The following is a 10,661-nucleotide window of genomic DNA, read 5'->3' on the forward strand; positions in this document are numbered from 1 at the left end:
CAAAGATTCATTTCAACCACACCTTAAAAAGTTGAAGTTTGAACAGAATGCTTGATTGTTTTTTTAGTTTTGATATTTTGACTCTCTCTAAATGTAATATTCCTTCCTCAGAATCTAGTATTACACCTGATACACAAGGAGTAGCCCCCAAACCTGACCTTGTGCTTGCATGAGGTCAAGCAGTGCGATTTAGAAAACCAAGAATTTGGCATGAGAGTGGATACTATAGGTACTTATCATTAATTTATAAATTATGTGCTTCCCCTCCATGTCCAAACTATTAAACTGGAACCAGTGATTGAACTTTCTTATCACTAAAAGTAAAATAGCTTCTTTTTTGTCTGCTAGTGTATTCCTTCAGGACCCTCTTCCCCTTTTTTCCTATACTGATCAGTGAGCCAGGAAGAAGTATATGGTAAATTTTAGTGCTTAACAAGCATCATGGCATACCACAAACTTCATAAATAACAATAAGAAATATATATTGTCTGTCATACAAAAGATGTTAAAATACAATGTCTGAAATATAAGACTATAATATTGCCAAAATATGTCACTAAACCGAGGATCATATGCATCCAATATCCTGCTTCAAGAAAAATATGGATTTAAAAATTACAGCCTATGAGACTCCATTTTAAGATGACATAATGTATTAGTCAATGTTTCTCACAAATGAATCAACCCATTGCATAATTATAATCAAATTTAATCATTATAGCAAAGTATAGGGAGCAGCATAATCTTTTTTTCTATTGGACAACTCATCTCACACTGGAATTAGCCTGAAAGCAAATTTATTGAGGGTTACTTGTCTGGTTATACCTGACCATTTTATAGAAATTAATTTTTAAAGATTCTAGGTTTGAACAGAAACATGGTTTTCTAAAATAAATGTAGTTTTGTAATGCAATCACTCAGTGTTTGTTTAATGTTTGATTCACTCAATAGCAATTCCTCCCCGAAGCATTTGTGAAGTAGTTTGTGGACATGCTTGCAGTAGTATACTTGTGTGCAAAAATCAAACATAAAAACTGATCACATGCTCACAGCTGGAAACCGTGTCAGGCTTTATTCAGGAAGGTATCAGGCATTATCATTTAGCGCTCCCACAGCGGGAGGAAAAATGGTGGCACAGAGGAGAACGATCACATCAGACACACTCCAGGGGTTTCCTTTCCCTACATTGTTCCTCTTCCAAATGTAACTCTTTAAATTTTAAATAGGAAAAGAACACACAGAATCATTGCTCAGAACAAAAAAGGGAGGGGGAGTGGATATGGAGGAGGAAGGTAGTGGCAAAACAAGAAGGAAAACATTTCTCATTAAATAAAGTGAATTCTAGAAAGCTCAACATACACTTTAATGTGTCCTTAAGACCTAAAGAAGCACACACATCAAAGAAGTTTTGAAGATCTACTGTAGTTCAGGCAGTGCTATACTGTGCTGTTTTACAATTGTTGATTGTGAACAAGTTACTTCTTAGTAATCAAATGCAAATGAATTCAAGAATAGCTAATTGATGAAGTTTTGCCTTATAAACCTATACTTACCAGATACAATATATATTAATAAATATTAAGCTAATTGAAAGAGTTGAAGGCACACGAACTGGAGCACATTTTATTTTTCCTTTCCAGACGAGAAATCATCTACCAACCCTGTTATCTAATTCTATTTCTTCATAGAAAATTATAATTTAGGAATTAATTTTAACCTCTGAAAATCCCAATGTTCACATTAGTCATTGTTTAATACAATAATACCATCATTATTTTAGAAAAAAAAATTATTATAATACAAGGTTTATTTTACCAGAAAAGCAAAATTCATGAGAAGCTTAGTTTCAGCAAGTGGAAGGATTTCTCAACAAATAATGATACCTATTTCAAATCAATAGTCCATGCCAATACCCTCAATAGCAGTATAACCAGCTCCTGAAGGTCCACAGATGGATGGTCTACTCAGTGGTTTTCCTTCAATGTATTTTGCTGCACCTACTGCTCTTCTTGTGGACACTGTGGGCATTCTTGGCATACTTCACAGTGTAGACTGAAAAGTGGCCCTTTGAACCCCAGACACTAGCTATCTACTCTGCTTTTGGAATGATTTGAGAAAGAAATCCTTGTCAGCATGTAATAGCTAAGAAAAGGTAGAAAACAGATCTTGGTCCATCCATCCATCTCCTAGGATTAATTTCCTTTTAAGTAATCTGTACCCACCCCCAGTGTGGGGCTTGAACTCACAACCCTAAGATCAAGAGGTGCATGCCTCACCAACTGAGCAAGCCAGGCTCCCCCATCTCCTAGGATTAGAGATGAATCATCTGCACCCTCAGATTTCATTCTTAAATATTATGATAAAATTCTCATGTGTCTTTTTCACAACTCTGTCACAAATACAGAAACTAAGCCATAAACAGATTAACTACTTTTAGCCTAGACTAAATCTCAAATAAAATTTAGATGTGACCTCTAGCCTCCTAACTGCAAAGTTGTTCTTTCTATAAGTTCCTATTCTGACACATATGTGTGTATGTGTGTGTATGTATATGTTATATATAATATATATGTAATATATATAATATATATACATACATATATATGTTATATATATTATCTATTCGTGAATATGTATGTATATATACATGTGAATATACACATGCACACTCACAGAGATAGATGGATAGATAGATATCCATATATACACACATCCTTTTAAACTTTGTTTTTTTTCTAAAAGAAGAAAAATAAGAAGAAACAACTGAATATGGGCATTTTCTTTTTAAACAGGGAATCAGATCAGCCTAACAAGATGTTTCCCTGAAATATTGGCCTCAAATGAGTCCATTCAGCCATGGCAAGGAGAGGTTTCCAGCCAAAACATTTAATTAGTGCCCAATTAAGACAGCCAGAATGATGTGAAGTCCAGGCTCTGGCCGCATGCACGCCTCAGGATGGGTAAGCAGCTTAAGTGAGTCTAGTCTGACTAAAAGCTGTCAACTGTCAAACTGTCAGTGGGCCATATGGGTCAGGCAGCATCTCTCTGAAGAATTCGGCTTGTCCACTCATCAGGGGAAAAATACCTCCAACACCATTGGGTTGACAAATACCCAGCAGTTCCTCAAAGCGGGAAGGAACTGAAGTTATGATCAGATTAGAAGAAGAGCCCAGCCGTGTCCCCTTTTAAACTTTCCTGGCACCCCACCAGCTACAGAAAAAGGTCCAAACTCCTTAAAATGGCAAGACAACACCCGGCCTAATTATCTGGCCTCATCTCTCATCCTTCCCTCTCCCTGCTTTATCCTTAAGCAACATTAAACTGCTTGCATTCCCTCCATATGCATGTGCACTTTCCGAACTCCAAAGCTTTGCTAATACTGTATCCTCTGCCAATAATACCATTCTCTCCTCTCTCCCCACCTTGATTCATTCATCTCTTTCACTCAAATTCATCCTTTCATAATAAACTTATGAGTCAGCTGCTACAAGAAGCCTTCCCCACGCATCCCCTCTACCATTAACCTCAGGCAGGGTTACAGACCCCTTTCCCATGCTCCCATAAGCCCCTGGGTGTCCAGCACTAACCTTAATGCATATGATTCTCATCATCTCTTTATGAACCCATTTTCCTCTCTTGACTGGAGTATGCAAACGGATGGCAGGAGTGTATCTCCTTTGCCTTCATAATCCCAGCACCAGGAGCACGGAATGTTCCTAATAATTGTTATTGGTAAGAATCAACAAATTAATCATGAAATAATCAAGTAAAAACCAACTTTATCCCATGTTTATTTCCCTCTTTTGTTTCAAAATGTCCCTTTTGAGGCAAGCAAATATCACCATGCAATTGGATTGGTTTGCCTATACAGACATAGTAAGTCAATACATAGGCCAGTCGCTGCAACCCTGTTGCTCATCTTGTGCTGAGGTCAGTGGGTACGCCCTTCCAAGAGGACATGCACAGGGCAGAGGAGCCTGGAATTAAAATCGATTAAGGTATTAGGCTGAGTATGACCAAGTGGAGGAGTGTACTGGCAATCAAAATCAAATGATCTTTAAAATAAATCATTTTCGTTTTGGTATTTTATCAAAACCAGAATCCAATAGGATGTGGACGACTCTGGAGCAAAAGAGGAAATCTTGGTTTGTAGAAGTACCCTAATCTTCTTCTAGTCCCTTCCTCAACAGAAATGTTTTTATATGAATATTAGAAAGAAGAAACTGTCACAGGCAAACTCCTTTTCAAGGAGAGAACATGAAGAGAGATGCTACCAGATTCAGCTAGAGCTTGAAGTCTCCGTGTGTGAGTGTGAGTGTGTGTGTGTGTGTGTGTGTGTGTGTGTGGTGTGTATTTGCATGCACACGCACATGCTGTGGAGTGAGGTACTAATTCCCCAGAACCTGTTCAGTAAACACTGGAGATTGGGATCTTAACATTCATCTGTCCACTACCTTCTTGAGTAAATGTGCGGTATGAACTCTCTTCAAGGCAAGCCCGTCTCTGCCCCCTAAAAACCTTGGGACCAAATGGTATTGCCTCCTTAACAGTTATGTGAGGAAATGTAAAATTTTGTCTTTTTTGGAATTTTAGATGAAGAATTAGTCTGCTCTATATCTATAGAGCAACTCTTAAAATAAGATCAAAGATTAGAAATACTAACTCAACCCCAAATGTCACATAATAATTAAATGTAACCAAAAAACTTTAAGAAATCTTTGATAAAAAAATATGCATTAGAAAACAAATAAACGCTCTCAAACTTAATCCTTCCTAAGTTCAAAACAAAAATAGAATCTGTGAACTAATCATTTGACAGAGGTCCTGAAAATGAGCACATGTAAATGATGCCATTTTGCAAATACCAACTGTTGGTCACAACTCCCAGTGCAGAGAATTCAGACTGTAGTTATTGCCAAAGAAAGTTAAAACATAAGTTATTTTAATAGATCAATGAACCACTCTCAATGATAATGCTTGTGCACAGCCGTGGAAAACTGCTTTCTCTGGCTATCAGGAAAAGGACCCTAGAGCTCTGCACTTAGCTATGTGAAAAGTCTTGTGCTTCTCCTAGGAGTAGGGTCTGTTGTGTGGGCAAGAAACTGATGGAAAGTGCCTTATCCTAAGATAGGGATGTCCACTAGACAAAAGAGGAAAAGGATTTGAATGCAACTATGACTTTCTACCTAAAGTACCAAATGTCTCACCCAAAAAATGTAATTTTTTCTTCATTCACAAAGGAGAAAAGCTCGCCCTGTTTTGCAAAAGAACACATGCCTGTCAGGAGGACACAGAATCACCAAGTCCATGAAGGTCTCTCCAGGGTGCCTGTAAACCTGAAGGCGGCAGACTTTCACCAAGCCACAGTAGTGACTCAGCTAGCAGGGGCTTGCCTTCTAACTATAGCCAATCCACATCTGCTGATAGCTCCCAGCCCACCCTTCCAACGTCCTCCTGGCCTCCCTATCAGCTGCAGTGAGTTTTTAAGCCTCTTCAAAGGGACACTAAGAATATTCATGTGGCCCCTGCTACTGCCATCTAGCTGGCTATATTGAGGGGGAAAATCAAGAAACATACTGACTAGGAAAAAGAACTCTGAGAGAAGCAGAAACATAAACAAAAAACAACAGAAAGACTCTACGTAGAAAAAGGAAAGAGAAAAAAGAGCAAGCCTCCCAGTGTTCATATTCTTTAACATCTAATGGTAAGATTTATTTTTTCTTCCTGATAGTGGACTGTTAACTCCTCACAGGCAACACCTAGGTGTTGCACTTAGAAATAAGTCCCTGAAGACTCTCTTGCTCCTTCCTGGAGAGAACGTGGGAAGAGATGCAGAAAGGGGCCTCCCCTCTCCCTTTTTCAGGGAGCATTCCTTCTTTAGGTCGGAAGAAAAGTGAACCTTATTACAAGGAATCCTTAATTTGAGTATGCTTGCCTTGAAATGCACACATTGGTCAGAAAGGAATGAGAATTGGACTGTTCACATAAGCAAAACAGAAGTCCTACATATGGATATTGTACAGGAAGTTCCCAGGGTTTTGCTACTGAGTCTGTACAGTGGGTTAATCATAGTTAGGGAAGAAGAAAGCTAAGATCATAGGTATCAAATCAAGCCCTTACTCAAAACAGCCACAGGTCAGGATCAGGGCAGAATTTGGGGAAAACATTTAGAATAAAGGAAGTGATGTCAGAATCAGCCATGTGAACCAAGATTTTTAAAAATGTCAAACACAATGGTCATAGAAGACTCCTGACTCAGATTCACTGTCTTCAAGGTCAGGACCACAGAATCAGGTCACCACCAATAGAACAATAATATCTCCATATGCATGGGTTTTAATTATGAGAGCTAAAAGAACAAAGCTAGTTAATTCACACAGGTACTGTTCTAAGATGTATTTTGTAAAGACATTTCATAGTACAAAGAAGGTAACAAACTCCACAAGCCTTGTGAAAGTAAAAACAAGCTTTTGGCTGGTAGTAACAAAGGATTATAATTGGACATTAACGGATATACCCTAAATACAGGAAATCAAGCACTGAGCTTGCTATTGACATATAAATGTTGAATTAGAAAAAAAATAATCAATTCCCTTGACTTGGATTAACGGAGATGACAGGTCTAGCAAAGCAAACTGAATGAGAACCCTCCAGGTGATAATGATCATAAGGTCTATAGACTGTGTCTGGAATGAAAGAGGAAAAAACAGCTGAAAAATGTCTAAGGCAGTGAAACTCTGAAATCAAATAGCAACTGTTAAAGTACATAAAGCATTGAAAATTGAAATTAGGCTATATAAAAATTATTCCAGGTTACCTAAATCTGACAATACTCTCTATAATAATGCTAGAGACCATACTCAGTAAATATTTACATGTAAGACTAAAAATATGGAAACACTAATATTAAAAGGAATCAAAGAATTTGAGCCCTTCTCTTCAAGACATTAAAATATGTATACCAAATATAAAGACAATAATATATCTAAAAATTAGTATTTCTAGGAGCACCTGGCTGGCTCAGTAAGTAGAGCATACAACTCTTAATCTTGGGGTCATGAATTCAAGTCCCACATTGGGCACAGACCTTACTTAAAAAAATAATAATATAAATTAGTAAATAAATAAATTTTAAAAATCACTAGTATATAAAGTTCAAAACAGTAAGAAAGAAAGAATAAGCAATTTAATAAACTCTCCGCCAACTAGGAGGAGACATGAGGGGGTCCTTCTAGGATTACTGTTATGTTTAGTGTCTTGATCAGGGTATATTCAACATGTAACAATTCACTGAGCTGTACAATTATGATTTGTGCATCTTTATAGAAGAATACTACTCTTCTGTAAAAAGTTTTCTAAAGAACAAAAATCCATCAGTCATGGTCAATGGTCCTAAAACCTTTGAGTTTATCCTTGCTAGGGTATTTAAGAATGAGGCTCAAAATAAAAACAGGTAATGACATCCTAGGTTGTAAAAAAAGAAAAAAAGAAAAGAAAAAATGCAATTATCTCAAAGGCTTGAGAACAACCCATACTTGGTCAATAGGTAAAGTCTTAAAAAGCATCTTAAGAGATACCTGTTCGAATTCTAAGAAAATGGGCAATGGATATGCACAGGGAAATTGACTCTGCAATGTGTGAAGCTGAGTCTGCATAACTGGAGTGAACTGAGTTCAGGAGTAAAAACGTTCTGCTTGTCCAACTTCCTTCCCACCAATTTTATGAGCCAAAAAAAAAAAAAAAAAAAAAAGGCAGCATTTGATTCCCAATAACACAGCATGCGTCCAGTTACAAAATCAGAATCCCCGTAACAAGTCCCAATTCCATTACTTCTGAAGTGCCACTCTTTGGGCAAAATATTTGACATCACTGAGTCAATAATTTCTATATACAGAGAATGGAATAACATGGCACGCTCTATTTACCTTCTTGGGTTATTTCCAGTCTCACACAAGATAATGTTAGCAAAAAAAAAAAAAAAAAAAAACCAAAAACAAAACCTGCAACATTGTGTTAAATTAACTGAACAAGGAGGTCATTAGACTGAGGGAGCTCTGATACCTTAGCAGCCCATGGTTTAAACCTTAAACCAAGATTTAAGCCTATGATGCCTCCAAGTGAAGAAATCCGAAACCTAAAGGTAACCAATCACAAACCGCCAACTAGGCTTTGCCAAATAAGGCAACTGCTTAAGCTACAGCCAATCAAAAAATGTCCTGGCTTTGCACCGCGTCTTCTCTATAAAAGTCATTCTCAGGGTTTCTGTCGCCGCCGCCGCCGCCGCCGCCACCACCACCACCACCGCCGCCGCCGCTGGAGCGCCCCTAGCCACTTCCGGTTTGACGCGCAGCCAAAATCAAACTGATTTTTACTCAAACTCTTAAAATTTGTAATACTGTATACCTCAGTTTATCTTTTAACGGATGTAAAACAGCGTGACTTTGCTGGTTCCCAGTCTCAGGAGTTTCCCCAGGGGAAATCGGAAACCGGCACCCAGGGGAGGGAGGGCAGGGAGAAAAGGCAGAAGTGGCGGTTTAATAATCAATAGAACTTACTTAGGAGGCTTGTGTTCCTTGGCCACAGGGGCAGTAAATCTCCGCACTCACCCGCCAGAATCCTAAAGTTTAGGAAGAGGCCTTAGCACGGCTCAGTCACGTGTACCACCCATACCGTCGCACTGGTTGCTCTCTCAAGGTTGCCCCTTTGAAAGGGCTCCGGCTGCGGGAAAGGTGTGCGGAACCTTTATTCCACGTACGCGGGAGGGACGGGGAGCCTCCAGATTGGGTCCAGCGGGGAGCAGGTTCTCACCATCACGTTGTCTCCTACCTCCTCCGACACGTTCCCTACTGAACTTAAATGTGCTGATCCAGTCTGGCTCCATTTATTCTCTTTCATCTACCCTGTGTACCGTTAGCTACTTGCGACTTCCTAAAACCACGTATTGTGCTCTTGTTTCAAACCTCTGCCCCTTCTAACTGCAGCCACAAACCTGTGGTAATAAGGTCCCAGCCTCCCTCACATCTCTTATCTCCTGCCGTACCCCATTTGGAGCCCAATGCCACAGGTTTCTGTATTGTACCATGTGTCTTCCTACCTCTACAAATTTGTTCCTGTCATACCCTTCCCTCATTGTGTATTTTTCTCCCCTTCTTTTCAAACTCAATCTATGCTTTACAGTCCTAGTCACATCCTTCCTTTTCAATAAAGCCTCCTCCATTCACTCTAGTTGATCTATTTATTATCCCTGAATTTATGCATCTAAATTCACAATTTGATTGTCTGTTTCTCTAAAAATCTGTGTATGTTAAGACTCCTCTTCTCCCAAACTGTTAACTCTCTTTATTTTTTTTTAAATTTTTTTTTTCAACGTTTATTTATTTTTGGGACAGAGAGAGACAGAGCATGAACGGGGGAGGGGCAGAGAGAGAGGGAGACACAGAATCGGAAACAGGCTCCAGGCTCTGAGCCATCAGCCCAGAGCCCGACGCGGGGCTCGAACTCCCGGACCGCGAGATCGTGACCTGGCTGAAGTCGGACGCTTAACCGACTGCGCCACCCAGGCGCCCCTTAACTCTCTTTAGAAGAGGTATCATCTCCTATATTTCTTTTCCCTTCTCCCAGTAACTTGCACACTGTTGAGATGTTCGATAAATATTGGGGTTCTTTAAAATACCCATGGAAGTGAATTAAGTTAATAATTCCTAAGGGCACATGGGACACTTACATTGATATCTATGTGTCAAAGGAATGATTTATCTTTTTCATATCAAATATGCCTTCTGAGAAGTGCCTTGCGAAACTATAGACAAATGTGATCCTGCATTAGGAGGAACCTGGGTCACCAGTGAACCAACCTATGTCACTGTCCCTGATATATAAAGTCAGGCAAATACGAAAATATCCATACATAGGATTTAGATAAATACAAAACCCATCCAACACAAATAAATACAAAAGATTAACAATCCAAAACAGAACTGCATAATAAGCTTAAGTTGTGCTTGAGTTTTGACAAAGGGAGTTCTGACAAGTTCTACCAAGATTAGACTCAACAGACCGGGTCACTAAGGATAAGAGAGAAAAAAATGGGCAATTGGTCCAAAACAAAATTCAGCTGCATTTTAAACGTGGCCATTAAGTGCATTGAATTAAACTCCTGCAAATAGGTCTGATTATGGATGGGTAGTGGCTCTGAGATTTGCAGGGTGCATAATGTGGACAAAAGAAGAAAGAAGGAAGGGGAGGCTAGTGAGGAAATGGAGGGAAAGGTACTTGGAGACCTCTTTACTTGGCTAACCTTTGTGGTTCTGATTTTTAGCTTTTTTTTTTCCCCTTTCTGTTTTGTACTCATGCCCAGATTCAAAGTGATGTCTTCATAATAATAAATAAATAATTAAGGAACTGAGAAAAGATCCGAATGACATGCCAAGAAGGGTTACAAGCTTGGCTCTAGATCTCACTGTAGTGAGAGACAGAGAGTAGGTTTGGAATTGCCTTGCCTGGATGGCTGAAAGGCAGTGACAGCCATCCAATTATTAAGCTCAAGGGTCATTTTCTCTTGCCACCGTTAGATGCCCAGGCTGCCTGGCATTCACACTTTAAAACATTTTTTTAAGGGATAGTATTGTTTTTTTCTTCCCTTCTACATGCATGAGTCTTTT

Source organism: Puma concolor, chromosome A3 (assembly GCF_028749965.1).
Source record: "Puma concolor isolate L17-30 chromosome A3, mPumCon1.1.hap2, whole genome shotgun sequence".
Lineage (NCBI taxonomy): Eukaryota > Metazoa > Chordata > Mammalia > Carnivora > Felidae > Puma > Puma concolor.